The sequence below is a fragment of the Haliotis rufescens genome, unplaced genomic scaffold, assembly GCF_023055435.1.
Source record: "Haliotis rufescens isolate VD_foot unplaced genomic scaffold, xgHalRufe1.0.p SCAF_1, whole genome shotgun sequence".
Lineage (NCBI taxonomy): Eukaryota > Metazoa > Mollusca > Gastropoda > Lepetellida > Haliotidae > Haliotis > Haliotis rufescens.
In genome coordinates, this window is record NW_025963779.1 from 65,648,492 (window position 1) to 65,671,248 (window position 22,757).

The 22,757-nt window shown below is 39.5% G+C and overlaps 1 protein-coding gene across 1 annotated transcript in view; it reads right to left on the bottom strand.

The window, feature by feature from the left end:
- Positions 1-19,769, bottom strand: part of LOC124142381 (growth hormone secretagogue receptor type 1-like) — a 155,652-nt gene extending 135,883 nt beyond the window's left edge. Inside the window, exon 1 of the mRNA XM_046510814.2 lies at positions 19,580-19,769. The gene's annotated coding sequence lies outside the window, so the exon portion shown is untranslated. The remainder of the gene's footprint in view (positions 1-19,579) is intronic.
- Between the last annotated feature and the right edge of the window lie 2,988 nt (positions 19,770-22,757).

A 22,757-nucleotide genomic window follows, 5' to 3' on the forward strand; every position in this document is an offset into this window, starting at 1 on the left:
GAGACATGTTCAGAAGACATGGTGATGAGAAATTGAGATGTGATATTGAGACAAAATCATTACATACACATCAAATGTTATACAGACGACTCGATGTTAGGAAGGTATATGAGACATCCAGACATATAACTCTGAATGACCAAAGTAAAATTATGCACTATCCAGGATATATCCAGAGTCAAGTTAAATTATCTGAAGCATAGGGCACCGTTAACTAAATAAGGTGTCAATCGTAAATTTTCTATTTTGTTTTGAATACACAACTTTGAAACTACTCGCATTGAGATGCGTAACACTCCGCTTCATATATACTACCGATGAAATGATAGTGAAGGAATGACGATAAATGTCTGTAAAATTAATTTCGGGCATGTTGGCGATATCTGATGCGCCCATCATGTTTACCGATACGTGAACGACACCTTGAGGGGGGTACTGTTAACTTAATCGCGTATGGTTTCCCGTCATTCCAAGGGGCGGTCGGGTACTCTAGTGGTTAAAGCGTTCGCCGTGATATTGCTGGAATATTGCTTAAAGCGGCGTAAAACCAAACTCACTCACTCACTCCCGTCATTCCACCTGAAGAGCTACCGCAAGCTGGGCCACATTTGCAGGAGCTGGGTATCAGAAATGCTCTATTAGGGACATGTCAGGGGAGCCAGTCCAATGTCCGTATGCCTTCTCGTCGGAGACAATCGGTGACGACCTGGACACAATATGGTCTGGCATTGTCAATTTGCAGTTCAAAATGTCTGTCGATAGTTCGTTCTAGCGAATGGGACAAATTTCGTCAACATATCAATGGCCAGTCAAAACTCCATTCACAATATCCAAATCAATTCGCCTGTCATGTGAGATACCGCCCCACACCATGACACTACTACCCCCACACCGATCGTGTCAGGAACTGCTGTCCTGGCATACTTCTCGTTGCTTCATCGCCAACAGCGTTTTCTGCCATCTGTAAATCTGAGGGAAAATCTTGATTTGTCTGTAAAAATGGTGTAACGCCATTGGCGCTGTACCTGGTGTTCCCTAGCCCATCCTAATCTTTGCCCCCTATTGCTTTCAGAAGGGCTCTACGGAGCAGGTTTTCAAAGGTAGATGCTTGAAATTTAATTCAATTTATTTCAAGGGAATCTCTTTTGATAACAGGAGCAGATTTGAATCTATTACGTAGTGCAATTTATGTAACGATCTTCTATAGGTGTCGCCATTTTAGGCCTGCCACGCCCACGTCTAACCCAACCCTTTTGACGGGAATTCTCCCACAGTCGAGAAATTACACTTTTTATTTGCCATTCGGCACATTCATGCAGCTTGGGATATGGTCGTTCCCAAATCTATCGCCCCCTCAATTAGCCATGTGCTCAGCTCAACTGCATTCCTGGTTGTGAGTTCTCCAATAGGTGACACACTTTGGTTTCTGTGTGCACCTGCATCACGTGCTTTTCATGCATGATGTAAAAATTTCATTGTGTTTAGATGTTGCGTTCCGATGCAACGCCACGGTATTGTAATTGTACACCTTAACGAAACCACATTCAAATAAATGTTTCACTTATTTATTGTCGGTAGTATATTTTTCCTATTAAAAGTATTATCCATATACCTACATGGTACTTGACGTTTTCGTGTACGATTTGATCACTGAATCACAGAATCTTACAGAATCTTAAAATTGCCGACGTGTCTTGTGTCTAAGTCCATGTCCATGTGATTCGCCGGATCCTATATCATAGTTGTCTGCCTCAGACAGAAGTTCCATACTGCATCCCTGGTCTCTTCACTTCTTCATATCAATTTAAAGGTTAGCAGAACTCATACTTTCCATTAACTTGTTGTTGTTGTACTTACTGCGGATCGGTAGAACGTTAATGCGTCTGGCTGATATTTGAATGAAAAATCCAATCTGATCAATATTCACAGAAGTCTGAAGTCAAAATGTTACGATGATCCCAGAGAGATGGAATTGACTCTAGATAAGTCAAATAATATACGATAGTTTAACTGTTAACACCCGACCAAAACTGTCATTTGCTCACCACGTACTGATCTACACTGTATACACTGGTGTCTTCTACTGAGGACTATTACACAGATGAATAATTTCTACATAATGATAAATTCGTACATGAAGGTGGTCACTTACTCAAAATGTGACATATCAAGAACGATCTACCTAAGTTTGATTTCATGGCTTTTTTCATACGTTTTTTACATGACAACCTCCTTTTGGATTCCAAGGGAGAATATCCCCAGAAAAAACAGACATCTGCAGAGTAAAACGTCAAATTAAACCTATATGATTATGTATTGTACATGACTACCAGACAACCTGGCAAAATGTATCACATATTAAAATTGATATTACGTTGTGATACTTTGTTGATATGCGACAGTTGTTAGGTTTTTCTTGGTTATTTTCCCAGTGTCGATTCTGGTTAGAGTTGGGTCCTCAGAAACAAATGCTTGTCGTAAGAAGCGAGCAACGGTCGATGGTACTAAGTGTTTGATATTCTGTGTAACTTTTATGTAGTGTTTAACCTGGATAACTTGCATCTTGTGTGTCATGTTTCGTGATTGGACACCTAGACTTTATCTTTGCTATTTGATAGCACACGCAGGTAATGGTGTGGGATACTCTAGTGTAGAGTTGTGGTACAGTCAGAAAATGAGTGCCTGATACGCTTGTCTGTGGTTTATTGATACCGACAAAAAATAAGGGAACTAATGAAATGATAGTGATGGCGTAATGACGATAAATGTCTGTAAATTAATTATGGGCGTGTTGATCAATATCCGATGTGTCCACCATCACCATCACCATCACCATCACCATCATTGCGACCCCACCCGTTTATCGGTACTTCTCTCGTACTCGAGAAATTACACTTTTTGATTTGCCAAACATTAGGGCAACTTTTTATGCAATATCCCCTGTTTCTGAAAGGTTCTGGCGTTTTTAGTTGACTCGTGCAAATCAAATTAATTAAACACGATCAGCAGGCTCTGCGCTCACATGATACACTCCAACACGAATGGAAATTATATTCTGCATGCTCAAACAGAAAGATTAAACGTGGCAAGAAATTGCGAACAAAATGTGTCTATTTTTATACACGTTGGTTCAATCAATCATTTTCATGGCTCTTGCCTTTCTAACAAATTAAATAAGCATTTAAATGTAACAACCACAATCCACTAATCATTTATCTAGATTGAGCATGTTATCCTGTACCTGTAAATGTTTATCGTGTTGTATTACTCAAACACGAGGTGACAACACATAACGTTCGAGCACTGATTGAGTCTTTCCTTGCGATACCAAAAATATAACGGTTTAGTTCGTAGCGCCAACCAATTATGTCCATTATTCAAAGTTTTAAGTGGTGTTTAGTTATATACTCACATCCCCAATATGGCAACGAGTAGATTGTCACAGTAATTGTAGCCTGGGTGAAAAATAACATTTTGTGTCGTGGCCTCTTCAAATTTGTCTCGAAGCAGACAACACAATGTTCAACTCGTCACAATACAACGACATAAAGGAGTAAGCCCCAACCCGTCCCCGTCAATTGAAGTTCGTTAATGAGATCGTGGGACCACACACACATATAATAAACTAAATATGGCACCTGTTTTTATGTAACATTGTCAGGAGACGTGGCGAAACATTGTGGTGTAAACATAAGTTATAAAGAATGAAGAGAAAACACGATTGCATGAAGATATAGAGAGAAGATATGGGAAGGAAAACGTGATAAGACGACATGGTGACGAGGCATAGGAAGAAGACGTGTTAAGCTCAAGAACATTTTCGTCCCGATGACATATGTGCCAAGCTGGTGATTGAGACATGTAAAGAGGACATGGAGAGCATTCACAATTACATTCACACACCATTTCTCAAAGGTTATGCAGTACACTGGATATCAATATAAATGAGATCCAGATATATACTGATACGCAAAAGAAACGTTACCCCAAGTAACGTTGCATGAAAAGTTGTCATTTAAATATCTGGGCAATTTTTGTCAAAGTTTCTAAAATTTAACATTACCTTGTCCGTAAAAATAAAATTTGATGATAAAAAAACAAAGCAAATGACAATAAAACCGATCGCCCAAACGCATCACCGCAACGGCCATGGTAACCCGATGCACGTGAGTTCCGTGCAAATTGAAATGCACCTACATGCGTTCCCCACTTTCTTGCCCTATAAAAATCCACCCAGATCGGATAACATTGTTTCGTTATTGAATTGCTACATGCCAAGATTGACAAGAAATCAGCAAGACGATTGCAAGCTGGACAAACCGCCCGGCAAGTAGCGTAAGGTCCATATACAGACTCCAGCAACGGTACCAGACCATCAACACTACAGATGACCGACCACTTAGTGGAAGACCAAGGGTCAGGATCGTCAGATTGTGCGACAGCATCTTCAAGATCGCTTGGTTATTGCTCCGGAAACTGCTCGACAGACCATGGGGACACACCAGCGACACATTAGTGCGGACACCGTGCGTCGACGATTGACGAGCAGACACCTCCACTATCACAGGCCACACCGAGGACCCATTCTGACACATCGCCGGGACCGTCTTCAGCGGGTAACAGCACTAGCATTGGCGCCACCAGCAGTGGAGAAGAGTCTTCTTCTCAGACGAGAGCCGTTACTGTATCTCAACAGCAGATGGCAGAGAGAGAGAGTCTTGCGACGCCGTGGGGAACGTTATTCGGATGCTTGTGTTGTTGAGAGAGACTCGTGGGGTGGCCCGAGCATTATGGTGTGGGGTGGAATTGCCCTGTGGTCTTCCAGGACATCTGTCCAGGGAGAGGCAATGGTGTCACAGCAGCTCGGTATATTGATCAAGTCTTGAGACCACACGCCATACCTCATTTGTCACGTCGCCAAAACCACGAGTTTCAGCAACAAGATACTTCCTCCAGCAGAATGGCATCAGAACCATGCAGTGGCCTGCCCTCAGTCCCGATTTAAATCCCCTTGAGCACTTGTGGGACGAGATTCAAAGGCGGCTGAATGACGTCAGACCAAGGCCGACAACTGCAGCTGAACTGCGTCAGGCGTTCCTCAGAGTGTGGGCTCAAGTGCCTATGGCCTTCATCAACCGCCTCATCCATTCCATGTATCGACGTTGCACGGCAGTCATCAATGCACATGGCGGACACACGAGACACTGACTAGTGTTGTGTTTCACTTTAAGAACGTTTGACACTTTAATTTCAACCTTGATGATCAGTTTTGACAGGTTTCTTCTTTTAATATGTCTCAAAGTATGTTTACAGTGTTTGGACAAATAAGGTTTCTCATATATCTATCCATGGTGACGTTGTTCCTTTTGTGGCTCAGTATATCTAACGCGAAATAACCAAAGCAAAATATTGCACTATCCAGAAATATCCGCTTATCCAATAACTTGCCAATCACAAATTTTCAATTTTGGTTTAAATTTTCCTATTTGTAACTGCGAACAGTAGGATCCCTTACACTGCTATTCATATTTCCTTTGGAGAGTATTCTCTTCATGCATGTACCTACTTGACCTCTTCCCGCAGAGTTCTTCCACAATCACTGGATCATGTTTTACAGTCTCATAATTGCCCGCGTGTCCGGTGAAGTTTACCGACACCTGCAAGTTTATCCAAAATTACCCTTATAATTAGATACATCAGAACAACTCACGAACACTCCAGAAATACCACTGATGACAGGTTACGCCTTTCGGTTTTTTTCAGTATCGTTTAGCGAACCAAATTAGATCACACAGTGAAGTGTATTTCAAATGGATGACATCTTCTAAGATGTCTTGAAAGTTCATGAAGATTTCCTTTTCACAAAAGGAAAGCGAGTGGGATCTTTGCAAGGATGATACGAGTACATCAGCAAAACAGGGTTGACTATTGTAATTGCGTACGATGCTCGGAATAGAGGCAACAACAGCTATTTTGTTTCATGTCTTGTTTTGGAACTGGGTTTCTACGATGTTAGAATAATAGTTTCACAGATTTAGAGATAAAATGAATACCGGAACCAATATTATCAGGACCTGTACGTTCCTAAGAGGCCCCGTTGGTGTTCGGGTTAGAATTGGTCTCCTGCAGCCTATGCAGGTCAAAAGAGGCGACATGTATGAAAGATCTGAAACAGGAATTTTTTGGTCATCGTATCCGACGTCGTGGATCTTTACTTCTAACATCGATCACTGGATAGTCTGGTCAAGATTTGATAATTAAGTGGCCGCCGTCCTATTGCTAGAATATTGGTGAATACGGCGGTAAACAATAAACAAACAGATCCTAGAAGAGTTCCTTCCGAGTGTAGTTATTCTATTATGATACATACTTAGCCTAGTATACGGGTAGACAGATGAGGGAGTGAGTGAATGTTGTCTTTTGCCATAGATAGCAACACCACAAAAAGTTTATTACGGTTACTTGATGACATTCGATCAGCCAGGTCACAGATTTTGCATACTTATACATAATTACACATTTTGCGATTGCACATGATATAACATGCACTATTCAGTTGTCAATGTGGCCTATTAATCCCCATTTGAATTACTCTAAATATAAAACGGCAAATCTTGAGAATAATCAATCACGAGTATCTGCAGAATCTGCAGAGTCCATTGGGCATAAAAGGCAAAATAGCAGTGAAATTTAAACATTTATAGACCAACATTTTGTACTGGGTCTTATACTGCTCAGGAATCAAAAACTAATTCCACACACGTGAACTTTGACAGTGTCAAATATATTATGTACACATTGGTGCGTTAGTACACATGTCTCCCGTGTGCATGATAAAACAGCTCATGACAATTTGTAGAAAATAATTGTCTTTTGCCGGATCAAATATCATATGTCTTTGTCTCAAAGAGAGTTATTAATCAGCACCCTAGTCTCTTTACTTCTTCATATCAAGTTAGTTTGGCATAACTCGTACTTTCCATCAACTTGCTGTTGTAAACAGTTGTACTTACTGGGGATCAATATAAAGGTAATGCGTCTGGATCATATAGGAATGAAAAAGGCAATCTGATCCAGACTCACAGAAACCTGAAGTTAACATGTTACGATAACCTCGTCAGAGGGACGAATTGACCCAAGATGTCAATTTGCTCTCACAATTATGTAGAGAGATTTGAAAGTCAAATAATATACGAGAGTTTGACTATTAATACCCCGTCCCAACTGCCATGTGCCCACCACGTACTGATATTCACTGTCGATTGGTGTCTTCTTCTGCGGAATATCACACAGATGAATCATTTCTTTTTACATGAAGCTATTCAAAGTAGGCACCTTCTCAAAAGGTGACACATCAAGACCGATTTGGGTTTGATTTGATGGTGTTATGCTCAGCTTATTCATACATTATGTCATGGCAACCTCCTTTGGGATTCCTGGGGAGAATGTACCCAGAAAAAAAACAGACAGCTGAAAAGTTGGATAAGGTCAAATTAAACCATATTAATAAGTATTGTACATGACTGCCAGACAACCTGGCGCCTTGTGGATTCCTGCACTAACGGAACAACATGACTGTGTGATACTTTGATTCTCTGTGTTACTATGATGTTATGTGTTTCGTCTGTAAAGACCCTAGAAAGAATTGGTCTTCACCATCCCATGCTGATCTTAACCGGCGACTAACGGGATTGGGTGAGCAGGCTTGGTTGATTTATGTCATCGTGTCCAAATTGCGTAGATCGATTCTTAGGATGTGAATCCTTGAATTGTCTGGTCCGGACTCGATTCTTCACCAACGCATTTGATGTACTGTGTATTTGATTATCTGTCTTTTGATTAGATTTAATGTTGAGTGTAGTGATTGAGTATGGTTTTAAGCCGCAATATTCCAGCAATATCACAGCGGGGGACACCAGAAATGGGCTTCACACATAGTACCAATGTCGGGAATCGAACCCGGGTCTTCGGCGTGACGAGCGAACGCTTTAACCACCAGGCTACCCATCCGCCCAATGTTGAGTGTAACTTGGATAATGTGTGTAACTTGGATCTTGTGTGTCATGTCGTATGATTGGACACCTAGACGATGCATGTCATATTTTGATGTGATCTGATAACACACACAGGTTATGAATGTATTAACTCTAGTGCAGAGTAGTTCAGTCAGACTGTGTGTGTGTCATACGCTTGGACGTGGTTTATTATTTAGGTTAATTACTACATTTTAATGGTTCTATCATAATTAGATCATTTGTCATAACATATGAGTTCACTGATTTGAAATACATTGAAATACAAAGTTGTAATTCTATATATGTCACAGCTCCCGTTTCTAAAAGGATATACGTTCCACTTGCGTTATATTAGTGGTCGATTCGTGCAAACCAAACTTAATTAAACACGATTAGCAGGTTCTGCACTCACATGATACACTCCAACACGAATGGCAATTATATTCCATTATATTCTAGATGCTCAAACAGAGAGATTTAACTTAGATAAGAAGTGCGTAAATATAACCATAAAACTATAATGTGCAAATTTGTATACATGTTAGTACAATTAATCATGTTCATGGCTCTTGCCTTTAAAGCGATTTAAATTAGCATTATAATGTTAAAACCACACATCACATATCTATCTATCTATCTATCTATCTATCTATCTATCTATCTATCTATTTGAATATATATTTACATTTGAATGTTACAAGCACGCACCACGTATATTTTTCTAGTTTCAGTCAGTCCTTAAGATACTAAACATTTAACCTTTTAGTTCGTAGCGCACCAATCATGTCCATATAATTATATATATATATATATATATATATATATATATATATATAAAGAGAGAGAGAGAGAGAGAGAGAGAGAGAGAGAGAGAGAGAGAGAGAGAGAGAGAGTTTATGGTTTTACGCCGCTTTAGCAAGATTCCAGCAATACCATGTGGGGAATCGAACCCGGGTCTTCGGCATGACTAAGCTGCCCCACCATTCCCTGACTGTCTGTCTGTCTGTCTGTCTGTGAGATAATCATATCCAAAGATATTTCTTCAGAAGTGTTTACCGTGTTGTATTGCTCAACCACGAAGTGACAACACATACTGTTCGAGCACTGAACGAATTTTCCTTTGGAACACCAAACAAATAGCCGTTTAGTTCGTAGTGCCAACCAATTATGTCCATTATTCAAAGTTTTAAGTGGTGTTTAGCGATATACACACATGCCCAATATGGCAACGAGTAGATTGTCACAGTAATTGTAGTCTGGGTGAATCAAACATCTTGTGTCGTGGCCTCTTCAATTTTGTCTCGAAGCAGACAACACAACGTTTAACTCGTCACAATACAACGACATAATGGAGTAAGCCCCAACCCGTCCCCGTCTACTGAAGTTCGTTAATGAGATCGTGAGACCACACACATATAATATCAACTAAATATGGCACCTGTTTTTATGCAACATTGTCAGGAGACATGGCGAAACATTGTGGTGTGAACACAAGTTATAAAGAATGAAGAGAAAACACGATTGCACGAAGATATAGAGAAGATATGGGAAGGAAAACGTCATAAGACGACATGGTGACGAGGCATAGGAAGAAGACGTGTTAAGCTCAAGAACATTTTCGTCCCGATGACATATGTGCCAAGCTGGTGATGAGACATGGTGATAAGAAATAAAGATGTAATATTGAGACAAGAACATTATTTTTCACACACCGTTTCTCAAATATTATGCAGTTGACTCGATATTACGATGGTGTGTGAGACATCCAGACATGTAACTCGACATAACCAAAGTAACATTATGCACTATCCCTAATATATCCTTTTATTATCAATCATACTATATCAATTGCCTAACGCATGAGACACAGTTAACCGAACAACGTGCCAACAACACACACACACACACACACACACACACACACACACACACACACACACACACACACACACACACATAATTTGTATAACCCCATTGAACTTAACCATTATCTCCGCCATGGCTCTAACGACGTAAATCTTCCAGTGAATGTCAGTTATATCACGGCGTTTCAGCGATATGGGGGCAAAATGCCCAGAATGCTCCAAATCTTAGATGCTGACCACCTCACTGAAATTCATGAGCACTTGTATGGTACTGACAAAACAAGGATAATAATCAGGGAGAATTTGGGATTCGAACCCACGATCATCGGACGCCTGAGTGACGCTCTGGAACGCCCGAGGGATCCAAAGTTGCACAACGGAGTACGGTGTCGTGGGCAACTCAATGTCCCATATATAATTAAGAAATCCGTCAAATCTTAAAATTTCCTACAACTTTATTTATTTATCTCAAAAAGGTTGTATTTTCTCATTGCCTTGCCTACATGTATTTACAATTATGAGTAAATTAAATGACAAATCTACATATCGATGGAATATTGATGTACGCTGTATGCTAGTTTATCTTCAAGGAAACCGTTTTTTTATATTATGCTGTCTAAGTAAGATGATCTAATACTAATCATTTAGACAATATTCAAACGTCACGGACTTCTATAAAGTTGTATGAAGATCATATTTCTAGTTTGTTGATGCTTTTGGTTGAGTAAGTGAGTGTGGTGGCTTTAATAGTCTATCGTTATCACTGAATTAGGCTTTACATTTTGTACCCACGTGGGGAATGTCAACCGTGTCGAGTGAACGTTTTTATTACAAGGCTACCCCACCATTGGTTGAAGCCGTGTTTGAGATAAACGGGCATGCGAAGTGTGCAGCGAAACGACAGATATTGAGATATGGAGGCTGGAGATTCTAGGCGAAACGTGGTTGCATCTTGGACTAAGTCTTCACGTATCTGCTGAGCATATGTATATGAATAAGGAATATCTACTTCCTGAACGTTGATTACCTTGTAAGTCAGTTGTTCGAATCATTATATTTGTTATATAATTCATAAACTCTTTAGAGTACAACTGTTTTATTATATTCAACATTATCAATTTGTAATTGTACGTAATTAGTGGTTACATAAAATAGTTATATTTATGATGTATTTATTGATGATTCAGGTTCAGCATTAATATGTTCCAACTTAGACCATCACAAATATTACATTAACTCTATAATATTTGATCTGTGTACAAACTACGGATCAATCTATTATATTAGTACTCTCCGAACAATGTTCTGCGACAATATTCTTCTTTCAGGTTTTGCATACAGTGCGAGTTGGATTAAATGCCATGTATATAATTTTTATCTACTAGTATAATACGGCGTGTGAGGTAAATGAGGGAGAACAGAAGGAACCGATATCATATTGGTGAAACCTAGGAGTATGAGTATGCTTCCGACAAACCAAGGCTCAAAAGCAAGGCGAATCCAGAATTCAAACCCATGGGGGTTAGGATCCTGGCACGACCGAGGGACGCAATTCTCACAGCGAAGTGCGATGCCCTATAAAGAAACAACTACGGCAGTAGCCACGTCGAGCTACAAGTTTCACTTCTGGGGCTTCGGTCCTGATCGACACTAAATCACAACAGATACTTGTATTCGAAATTTGCCCTTCTTAAACCTCCATATTCACCAGGAGGTGAGAATTCAACATTAATGCGCGCTCAAATAACAAATAGTATGAATTAGGGTGCTGATGTGCAATATTATTATCATTAAGACCAATTCCAAAACGTGGAATTAGTACCAATCGTTTTCTGAAAATCGATTGCTGAACAGATAGCCGGAGGTATATCGAAAAATCCATACACTTTCATTTTCATCTTCTATTTGATTCAGACAGTACTGCTAATAATAGGTTCTGTTAGTGATGGAATCTTCTTCCAAGTTTTATCGTGATTTGCTGCGTGTTATCTGTGTCACGTAGAAAACAAATTAAGGAGTTCATTGGTTAACGGCTGCCCCCCAGAAGACGACCCAACAAGTACCCATGTTGAATTGCGCCCATTCATTGTATACAGTGTCAGATGTTGATCTTGCAATTATTGCAGCCCAAGTCTCCAATTAATGTTTCTGTGCCATTTCATGTAATTACCACAAATCAAATCATACAGAATTGAGTTGGCGCCGGTTAAGAAGAACTGCTTTGGCACTTATAAATCACGTTTCTAAAGCGGCTTTAATATATTAATGAATGCATATTCCTTTATAAAAGTCGAATTTTGTGGACGTTTAAAATCGAAAGTTATTCTTAAGCATGATTCCAATTTAATGGGATTTAAGCATCCATATATAATAGTATCAAGAGCTGAGAGGCCATTTTACACAAGATTACACGCTAAGTTATTGAAAGGACGAAATATGTTTCATTCGATTTAGAGAAAAAGGTTCCTTTAGGAAAAAAATCGATTTCAAATTACTTCCAATAAAAATCGATTTAACTCACGGAAGCACAGACAAGCCCCTATTCACCGGAATAGCTGCAGGGACTTCCAATTAATCGAGGAAACGATAACATTACATACAAGCAGTCTGTCCACGAGCCAGACAGTCTGAATAGAAGGTCATCTTTGTTGTTACCTGAGAAGAAACTGAAATGACACGTATTAACGTTTCCAGTCTTATTGCCCAAATAAAATATGTACAGATCAAGATGTATACCTTCAATCTAATGAAATAATTCTGAATAAATCTTAAAATTAGGAAACGTGTTTCAGAACTAGTCCGCCGAGTTTAACGCCGCTTTGGCATTATTGCAGGTGAATATTGCAAAATACAATGAGGGTAAAAATAGGTCTCCCGTAACCTATGCTTGTCGTCAAAGACGACTATACGGATAAATATCGCTGCCGTAGTTGCTTACATTAAACCTTTAGAAATAAATATAAATTGTCAATGAAAGAGAATATGACTGAATGAATGTATGAACGAATGAATGAATGAATGAATATGGCTTGACGCCACTTATAACAATATTTCAGCAGAATCACCATGAAATGGGCTTCATACATTGTTCCCATTTCGGAAATCGAACCTGGGTCATCGGCGTGACGATCGAACGCTTTAACCTCTTGGCTGCCCAACCGCCCCCTAAAAATATATAAATGGCACGAGTATTCCATAAAGTGCTTCAAACAGTTTATCAACATACAATAAATACATTGTACATTGTACCATTCATAATGTCACGTTTGTTGAAAACATATTGGTACAACACAAAATACAGAGAATTTCATTTGTTTTGTGTCATTTATTGAACTGTATACTGTATACATGTGCCCAAACTAGTTGCCCACCCCCCACCCCTACCTAGCACTATCCGCTGATTGTTAGTTCGATTCCTAGTAAGTTCTTCCTGGCTACGAATCCTGTTCTGCCATTGCCTTACCAGTGCTCCTGGGTCTCACTTAAGAGCTTAACGTGTTATACCTGCGTCACTTTCCTCGTATTAAGCTGACAGACTGTGTTACATGTAAATGGTCATCTGAAACACTATTAAGTAGGACCATTAAAGCTAAATTCACCTGTCAGAAGCCGAACTAATGCTACACTAGCATCAATTGTCAGGACTGGCCATTATGCTGTGACTTTGCTCTCATAACTTTAGTACAACTGGACATGGCAGAGAGCGATAAGTAATCAAATCATGATCTGACAATGAAAAGACCGCCCAAAGCTGCAGCAGCAACAACAGGTATGTTCATCTGGTTGGAGATCCAGTGCTTTGAACTCATGCCTGTATCTATGGTACTGTTTGCTCTGAGTCGGTAGTCGGCTGGGATGAATGATGAGTAATGAAGAGAACAGACTCATTTTCTTTGTATAACGGTCGCGTAAGGAACTGGTGGCAATTACAGACTCAATGCGGAGGACGGTCGGCTGGTGGGATACATATTTGGGGATATTTTAGGTACTCTTCATAGGTAGCAATTTTATCATGGACCATTGAGAAGTGAAATAGGAACGAAGTAGACTACATATATGGAACGAAATTACCATCGGTCTCCGCATTTTGTTAAATTACCATCATAACAATTGCCTATAATTCTGAAACTGTATCATAACTGATGCAGGTTTTTGGTGTTATTTGATTTTGAGGTTTACATTTTGCAACCAGTTTATACTACTGGTATTTACTGGTATTCACTAAATTAGAACGGTTTTCGCGAATATTCTGATATTGACCAGTTAGTTGTACTGTTGGTATGAGGTGTCTGCACAGTTTAGTATATTATTGGTATTCGCCAATACCGATCTATTTAATTATTGATACCAGTCAATATTTTCGATAGTTTCTTCTACTATAACTTGAGAATTGGTATTCGCAAATTGTATACAGTTTAAAATACTATTTGTATTCGCAAATTGCATACAGTTGCTATTATTATTGGTATTCGCAGATTTTAGATAGTTTGTCTTCTAATATTGGTATTCGCACAATTATAAAGGGTTTCTTTCGACTGTAGCTGTTTGTATTAATTTTGAAAATGTTGAACGCTTTAATCTACGATTGGTATTGGTCAATTTGGGGCGGTTCATTCTGCTGTTTGTAGTCGTTAATATTCGAATGTGTATTTTAGTATTGTTTTAGACAGTTTTTTATCTACTGATATTCGCAAATTTTGGACAGTTACTTTTTACTTAGATCTGTTTGTATTTACAAGTTTTGAGCAATAAATTCTACTGTTAGATTATGCTATGATTGGTACTCGCCAATGCTAGACATTCTATTCCAGCAAACTATTTGTATAAGAATTCTGAACTGAACCTTTCATCTTTTGTTTGATTTTGCTCATGTCAACCTACGGTTCAGTATTGGCGACCGCGTTTTAACAATAAAATGGTTAATGTAGACACGTCACTTCCGGTACATTTCACCACGGATACCTCACCTATGTGTACTGATTCACGGTAATAGATACCATGGACAATCATTAACGACGCAAACTATCGTCTACGTAGATTAAACACATGAAATCATCAAGTGACTATTATTCCGAAGTCGAAATTGGACATGAAAGCAACATTTTATGCCCATTGGATTTCATTCACAGTTAATAAAGATGGGATCCTAATAGGTCAAGCCCAGCTTGGTATAACCCAAGCAGAAATAATATGCTTTGCCGGACCTTGATTTACTATCACACAAGCGAGCCGGATATTCGTGTCATTAAGTCAGTAGACAGGTTGACAGTGTTAAATTGGTCCTTACAGCGCGTTGATAGGCCATTGGGAGGAGAGGTGCCTATTTGCTAGTTTAGGTCCACGCAATTAACAGTCCTATCTGTCACTCTGGAACCTGATGACTCGCGGCGACATGTTGCACATATTGACATCTGTCTCACATTTGACAAAATTCATACTGAAATATGTAATGCACCCGAAAAGATGTATGGACTCGTATCGATACACCTTTTACATCAACGAATGGCACGTTGTTTATTCTTTCAGTTTGTAAACTTTGAGATTCTTTGATCTATATTTTGTTTCAAAACATTACAACCCTACACGAAGTTATGAACCTACAGGAAATGCATAGGACTTTGTATCCACTTACATCTCGGGGGCACGAGTCGTAATTAGCTGTGCAGAGTTTCGTCCCTTGGGCGCGCCAGAAACCTATGAATGTGGGTTCGCCCGGATTATGTTTCTAGGTTTGTCAGCACCATACCCGTGCTCGTGGGTTTCACTGAAGTGGTAAACGTCTGAGGCCTGCATCACTTCTGGCTTTCCTCCCACCTTCAGCTGACACGCCGTGATATAACTGGAATACTATTAAAAGCGGCGTTAAACCCAACTCACTCACTCACTTACATCTAATTATTCCTACATTTTGTCTTAACTGACCATGCTTACAAATGTTTCTCATTTGAAACCATATACTTATTTATAACAACAGGCTAAATATAACGGATGAAAACGGTATCCGTTCGGGCCATTACGGATAGATATGCAAATAGCAAAGGCCAGGTGAGTATTACTTTCAGTTTCTACAAACAGAATTGAATATAAAACTTGACCAAAAAAAGTATTAGAAATGAACACTATAATTTTAGCTCGTCGAGACTAGCTAAATACAATGTTAATTCTCAATACAGGTTATTTACCATACCCAAACACCCAAACACACTCGCGTGGTACCCTATATAGCCGATTAGGGGATATCAGAGAAAGATGCACTCGCGGTTCAACTCTGTGTCGAATTCACGAGCCGAGCAAGCTTGTATAACCTTGTACCGTGATACGCACCTCGTCATAAATTGAGGTTTAATTTAGGTCACAGGATATAATGTGCTCTAAATCAGCCTACAGTCAAATAGTTCACTTTCTTTGCAAAACCTAATAAGATCCAGGTACAATCGCTTGTGCTCGTTACCTCAAGGCAAATTGCTGAAACGTGTGTGTGGTATAATGCATTAGGTTGGTCTTCAAACAAACCTCTAAACCGGTAAATGTAGTCATCTAAAGAACTATACTTCTTATTTCGACAAGAGGTATTACTTGTATTGTACATAAAGACGTTCCTTTAATTCGTGTGATGTATATATGCCAAGAGTCATTTTTTTAAATAAAATTTTATTTGTTTTTTTTTTATAAATCCTGTGGATGGGTACACAAACTCTCTACTTGTGATACAGGATTTTAATGTTATTTGTCCCAACAATACATGTTGCATGGCAAACATGTTTTTCGCAGGTCAGGTTACGATCTAAGAGTCACTGTGAACACAACGGATCCTATTTCATCAAGATAACGGGAGTTTGTGACATCGCTCAAATGAATGCTTTTAGCAAATTAGCATCACGCAAGGAGTTGATGTCCCTGGAGGGGGACATCAATCATATATAGTATATACGTCATGGTGTGTCAAAAGTCGCACGTTAACGTATGTTTTCACATGTGGACCCTAGTACCCCCTCATCTTTATACATGATGTGTAAAACGGCGCATTAATACCATATGCATATATACAATGTAAAATAAATGGGCATAACAGACAATTATAAACTTGGAACGACATTGAAATATAGAAAGTCTGTTTGTGGACGCTACATACATGTACGTATTGGGGTGTGCAATCATTTTAAATCAAACTCTCACTGAACCGTGTTCATATTTTGTTTTTATTCAAGCGAAATTGGAGTCCGGTAGCCATACGATTGAATTGGCGTGCGCCTGCTTCAGACATCCTTCACAGTGACAATGTCATGGGGATTCTTTTTTAACCGTTAATGTTCTTCTTTTGTAAATTGTTTTAATACTTTGATTTAAAGATCTCAATTCATCTTTTAATCATCATAACGCCACGTTTTGTATATTTGATCGTAAAAGATTTATGACTTGAAAATTAAATTATTCATTGCAAACGTCAAAAGAATAATATCAAAACACTAACATGAATGGCAAACAATGTCCTGTCATGCCAAAGGCTGCTGCCCGTTATATTTTTGAGTAAATGTTGGCATTGACATTTATTATATAAATGTTTTTCCTGGTGATGGTTAAGGACCCGGACGTTTATTTACATGTGTCTTCAGCCTTCAACAAAGTACACATATACGTATATTAATTAAGCTTCAGTTTGTTGTTGCACCCTTAACCTAATGCTGTTCTTACAAACGTGTTTATCACCAAACGAACCCTCGGGGACCTTATTAAATAATTATAATCTATAGGTTACTGGAAAATTCATTTTACGAAAGTGAAATAATTACCTTATGATGTATTATTGTATTATTACAAAGCTATCTCAAACGTTTTTTTAGTCATAAAGGTGTAACTCAAGATCCCTACGAAATTATTGTTTATGCTATCCACCCACGCTCAAAGCAAACATTTGACCCCTTCGACCATCTTTTCGATCATTCCACGTTCAGGTCAACATTATTCATGGATCTCTTGCGTGGTTGATTATTTCAATACTATTCCCTAATTCAGAAATCTGGATCATCCATTTCATTTAAATGAAAAAATACTAATTCCCACTTTTTTGTTTTAGTTTTGCAGTCGGCACAACACATAACGACAGAGATAATGCCGTTGTTATAACACAAAACGCTTGTAAATACTGTAAATACTGTGCATTTGAAATAAAAAGGGTCTTACTTCGCAAAGAGCATCAAATCACGTGGGCACCCTGATTAAAAACATGATTTGGAACATACCTGTTGACGCCGAGTCGGTGGTACATATGATTTGCAAATCCTGCAATCGACCGAAATCTGCAAGGAATTCGATGAATCCGGATGTCGATTTCGTAACGCGATTTTGATTGGACAATGCATCAAATCGTTAGTCCAGCCAAAATAGATCTCCCTAATTCCAGCCTAGTTCGGCAAGGGTGGAAACTGGTCTTTTATAGTCAGTTAACTCCCTTGCCTCAGGACAAGGTGTATGACCAGCAAGGAACTTTGGACTAATTGTAGTCCGGGTTCCTAGGGGCTGTCATGAGGAGACGAGGAGAGGAGACATACAGAGAGAGGACAATTGGTGAGGAGACTGTGAGTGAACGATGTGGGGTAAACACCGCTATAAATAGCGTTTCAGTAATATCACGGTTTGTCAGTTGGAGGAAAACCCAAATTGAGGTAGCTTTAGATATTTTCCAATTTTGGGAAACAACTGGTACAGGTTATGGTGCTGATACAACCAAGAATCATAATCAGGGCAAATCAGGGACTCGGACTAAAGATCATAGGATCCTGGCACGCATAAGGGAAGCAATTCTGTACCCGGCACATATAGAACGGCAACGCCGGAGAATAATAATACTCGATTCTCTGCCGAAACAGATTCCACAAAAGTCAAAATTGCTGTGAAAATCATATTATCGGATCACTGAAAATCAATGATGACACAAGGTGGTCAGCATCCCCTGCCCTACCGGTAGCACCCTCCACTCACACAAATTGCATAATCATGTTTGTATTTGTTGCCTGACCCTGCACAAAAACGAAACCAACGAACACACAAAGGAGGATATTGTGGATCTCCTGAGGTTCGAACCTACCACCAGCGAACCAAGCTGCAGGGACAGTGTATTGTTTACCTCAGGCTGTTGGGCCATCTCTGTACATTATGAAACAGAACCATTGCGTGATATGTTATTACAACGCTGCAGCTATCTGTCAGTTCGTGCAAGGCTGTATCAATGTCGACATGCTCTGACGCGTTAATCAACATGGAACGTGGAATGTTAACCAACAACATATGATGTAATGAATTCTATATCATCTACCACGTTTAAGGAAGCGGAAACTGATGATCAGTGCCTAAAAATTACGAAACTGACAACATGTCACTCACTTTGATAAGGACATGCGACAGCGAAATACGACATTCATAATATTTGTAATACAATTTACCCACCCCCACCCCCACCCCCCACCCCACCACAAATACACACACCACTCCCCTCTGTGTACACGGGTCAATTCACAAAAGGGTACCTGCTGACATCCAAAGTGTAAACGTATAGAAAACTATTCTAATGTGATTTGGTCTCATAAGTGTTACCTTTGTGTCAACATGATCTTCTTAAGATGCACATTATCTGTATATAACAATCTCTGTCTGCGCAAATGACAGCATGGCGGCAGAAACACAGTGTGTGCATGTACTCACCTCTCGGTCGTTATCTCAAAACTCTTCAACCCAACACTTCGTCCTGGTCACTGTGTAAACAACTGTTTCGGAAAAGTTGCTTTTACTTGCTCACAGTTGTCCAAGGCGGCAGAAGCCGCTGATTCCAGTCTCACTGACCTATTCCCGTCTGTGTACTTGGCTAACGTAACTAGGAGTACAGAGTGTTCCGTGTTAACTAGTCCCCTCGGGGTGAAGCACTCAACACAGCTCTTAAAGCCACAGAGCTAATTTTTGCGATAAAAATGTAGATAAATGCTCTGCTGCGTTAATGTACCTGTATTTCAGAATGTCGCTGCGGGCTGCAGCCATCCCAATCCAACACATTGTAAAACCCCGAGGTAAATACTTTTTTATGAATGCGTATAGTTTAGGTTTTTTGAGAATCAAACAGTAGATAAATGTATTGAATATAAAAAACGGAGGGATTTATTACTTTTGATCTGTCCTTGTACATATACATCTTTACATTTTATACATTTATCGCATTTTAGTGCAGAATTGTCAATTTATGCATATTTTGCAATATTTTGTGTCTAAAGAGCATGGTTTAAAAAAGCATTTGACACATGTATACATGCAGTGAAACTCCGTTCAACTGAACAATGTCTTTCCCCCGGAAACATGTTCGAATTACCACATTTCTGTATCAACAGGTCATTAAAGGAGTAATGATTAAGTATGTATGTAAATATACATGTTACGAACAGTAATAGTCCAAAGGACGGGCTTTCCGGAATAACGGGATTTCACTGTTTCTTTGATAGCCTCACGAATATGTAGGTCACACCGAGGAATATCCAAGACTGAAAAAACATTCTCAGTGCCTCATAAATCAGTTTCGAAACTGCATGACGTCATTATAACGAACGTCGCTAGCCTTTGAGAACTGCGGAGAAAGCCAAATATTAACTTGCAGTCATATGGTCTAAAACACGTGTATTAGTCAACGAGAGAATATTCCATGTTGTTATATAGTACTGTGCATGAGATGTCATGACGTACCAATAACTATGTGTTGTATTTCTGTTGGACAAGGGTCGCCCAGTCATCTAATTCGCTGCAATTCTCTGTGCAGAAATGCGTGCCTTTGGCGTGCCAGAAACCTACAATTGATAGTTTGATCGACTGATTGTTGTTCAACGCCGCACTCAGCAATATTCCAGCTATATGACAGCGGTCTGTATAAATAATCGAGTCTGGAGTCTGATTGACATCATGAGCATCGATCCACGCAATTGGGATACGATGACATGTCAACCAAGTCAGCAAGCCTGACCACACGATTCCGTTAGTCTCCTCTTGCGACAAGCATAGTCGCCTCTTACGGTAAGCATGGGTTGCTGAAGACCTATTCTCTACCCGGATCGTCATGGGTCAAGAAACCTACGATCATGGGTTTACCCTGAATATGTGTCTAGGTTTCTAAGCATAAAACACGTGCTTGTGGGTTTTACCAACGTGGTAAACATCTACGACCGGCATCACGTCGGGCTGTCCTCTACTATCAAGCTTGAAATTGGTGATTTTACTGAAATATTGTTCAAAGCAGCGTGAAACAAAATTCAATCACTATTTCTTTTCAACTACATGGTATGAATCACTTTAAACATGGTTCTACAACTCTTTGGCTTTAATACCCCTATCACGACTTTCGTTATTTGATTTAAGAAGGGATAATACACTCATCAAAAATATATCTTACGAAGTGTTTATTAAGGACACAGACAAACGCGATTTCCTGTTGCCGGATCGTCTCAATCGTCTCAATACCGATTTAAAGTCAAGTCCTGCTTCCAATGTCAAATAGCATGTGTATTTGCCGGCTTTCATTTTAAGGATTATGCCTGGGATGTCGAGCACAAAGTGGCTTTATGTGAAGTGTTCTGCGAGTCATGCAATGTATTATGTAGAGTGTGAGCTCCTTGTCTGGAGGAGGTCTTAAATAGATGTAAGGGACAGCTCGCTTTGTTTGATGGCTGTACACATTCGTGCCTCGGATAAATTGATGCATCAGCTGCGTGAGAAACAATTGGCAGATATGAACTCATTGTATTGAGTATAACTGTTTTCAAAATTGCTTCCAAGTTAAAACGCGAAGGTTAACCCAGATATCAGTACGCAGGGAACTATATATATTGTATTAGCAGCAATTAACCACACATGATCAATAGATAATAAACAAAACATATTGAACATACAGGATTAGGTTTAAGATCATTAAATGCATTACAACGGGTCAAAACATATGGCAGCAGCAACACCTATAATGCATTATCAAACAGGTCAGTGCACTCACGAATGTACAGAATTTGCTTCAGCTTGATATTGTAGTGAAGCACCTGCTCCGCTCTTGATCGAGATTGGAAGCAGACAATAACCGATACACCCCTTGCCGCCCCCCTACCCCCCCCCCCCCCCCAACATCCCCGTACTTGACAACACGATGAGTCAGGGTACAGAAGACGCAAAAATGGCCCTCGTCTCGCCCTTATATAGGTACATCGAGACTTCTCGAAACTTCTCACTCACGGACACGACTCGATCAATCCAGTCAGTCCCGGAAGTGAATCTACAAGCTCCGGACAGAGGAGCTGTCTATATCGATAGGGAAACGAATGTGTGAAGTGCTGTAGCGGAGTTTAGTGTGTAAACACCAAGGGAGGCCACTCTATTATACGAGCTGCCGTAGGAGACTTGCGTCGGACATCATTTTGGTGATGATAATATGGATAAGATATAGTTTTATGGGTAAAAGGAGGCTATTGTGGTAGGTAGGTATCATGCAAAATATATCAGCAGTTTCATTTACCATTTCATCGTTTACACGTGTCGACCATCCGCGACTCCCGACTTGTTTTGTAAGTAAAGGTGCGTACTGATTCGGGAAATAGTGAGTTAGTGAGTTAAAATTCACAAATGTTACGTCACATCGGCAGTTTTTAAGCCATATCGTGACGAAACTAACAATACATATGTTTTAGCCTTAATGAAACCTGTCATCGATGGGCAGTATAATAACTAGAATATCACAGATTCGATTTACGACTAGTTGAGAATATTTGAAATAGTTCAATATCAGTAAACAACACAACATAAATATGGACTATAGATCGCCAGCAACTGAAGGTAGATCACTATACCATAGGTCACGGGGACC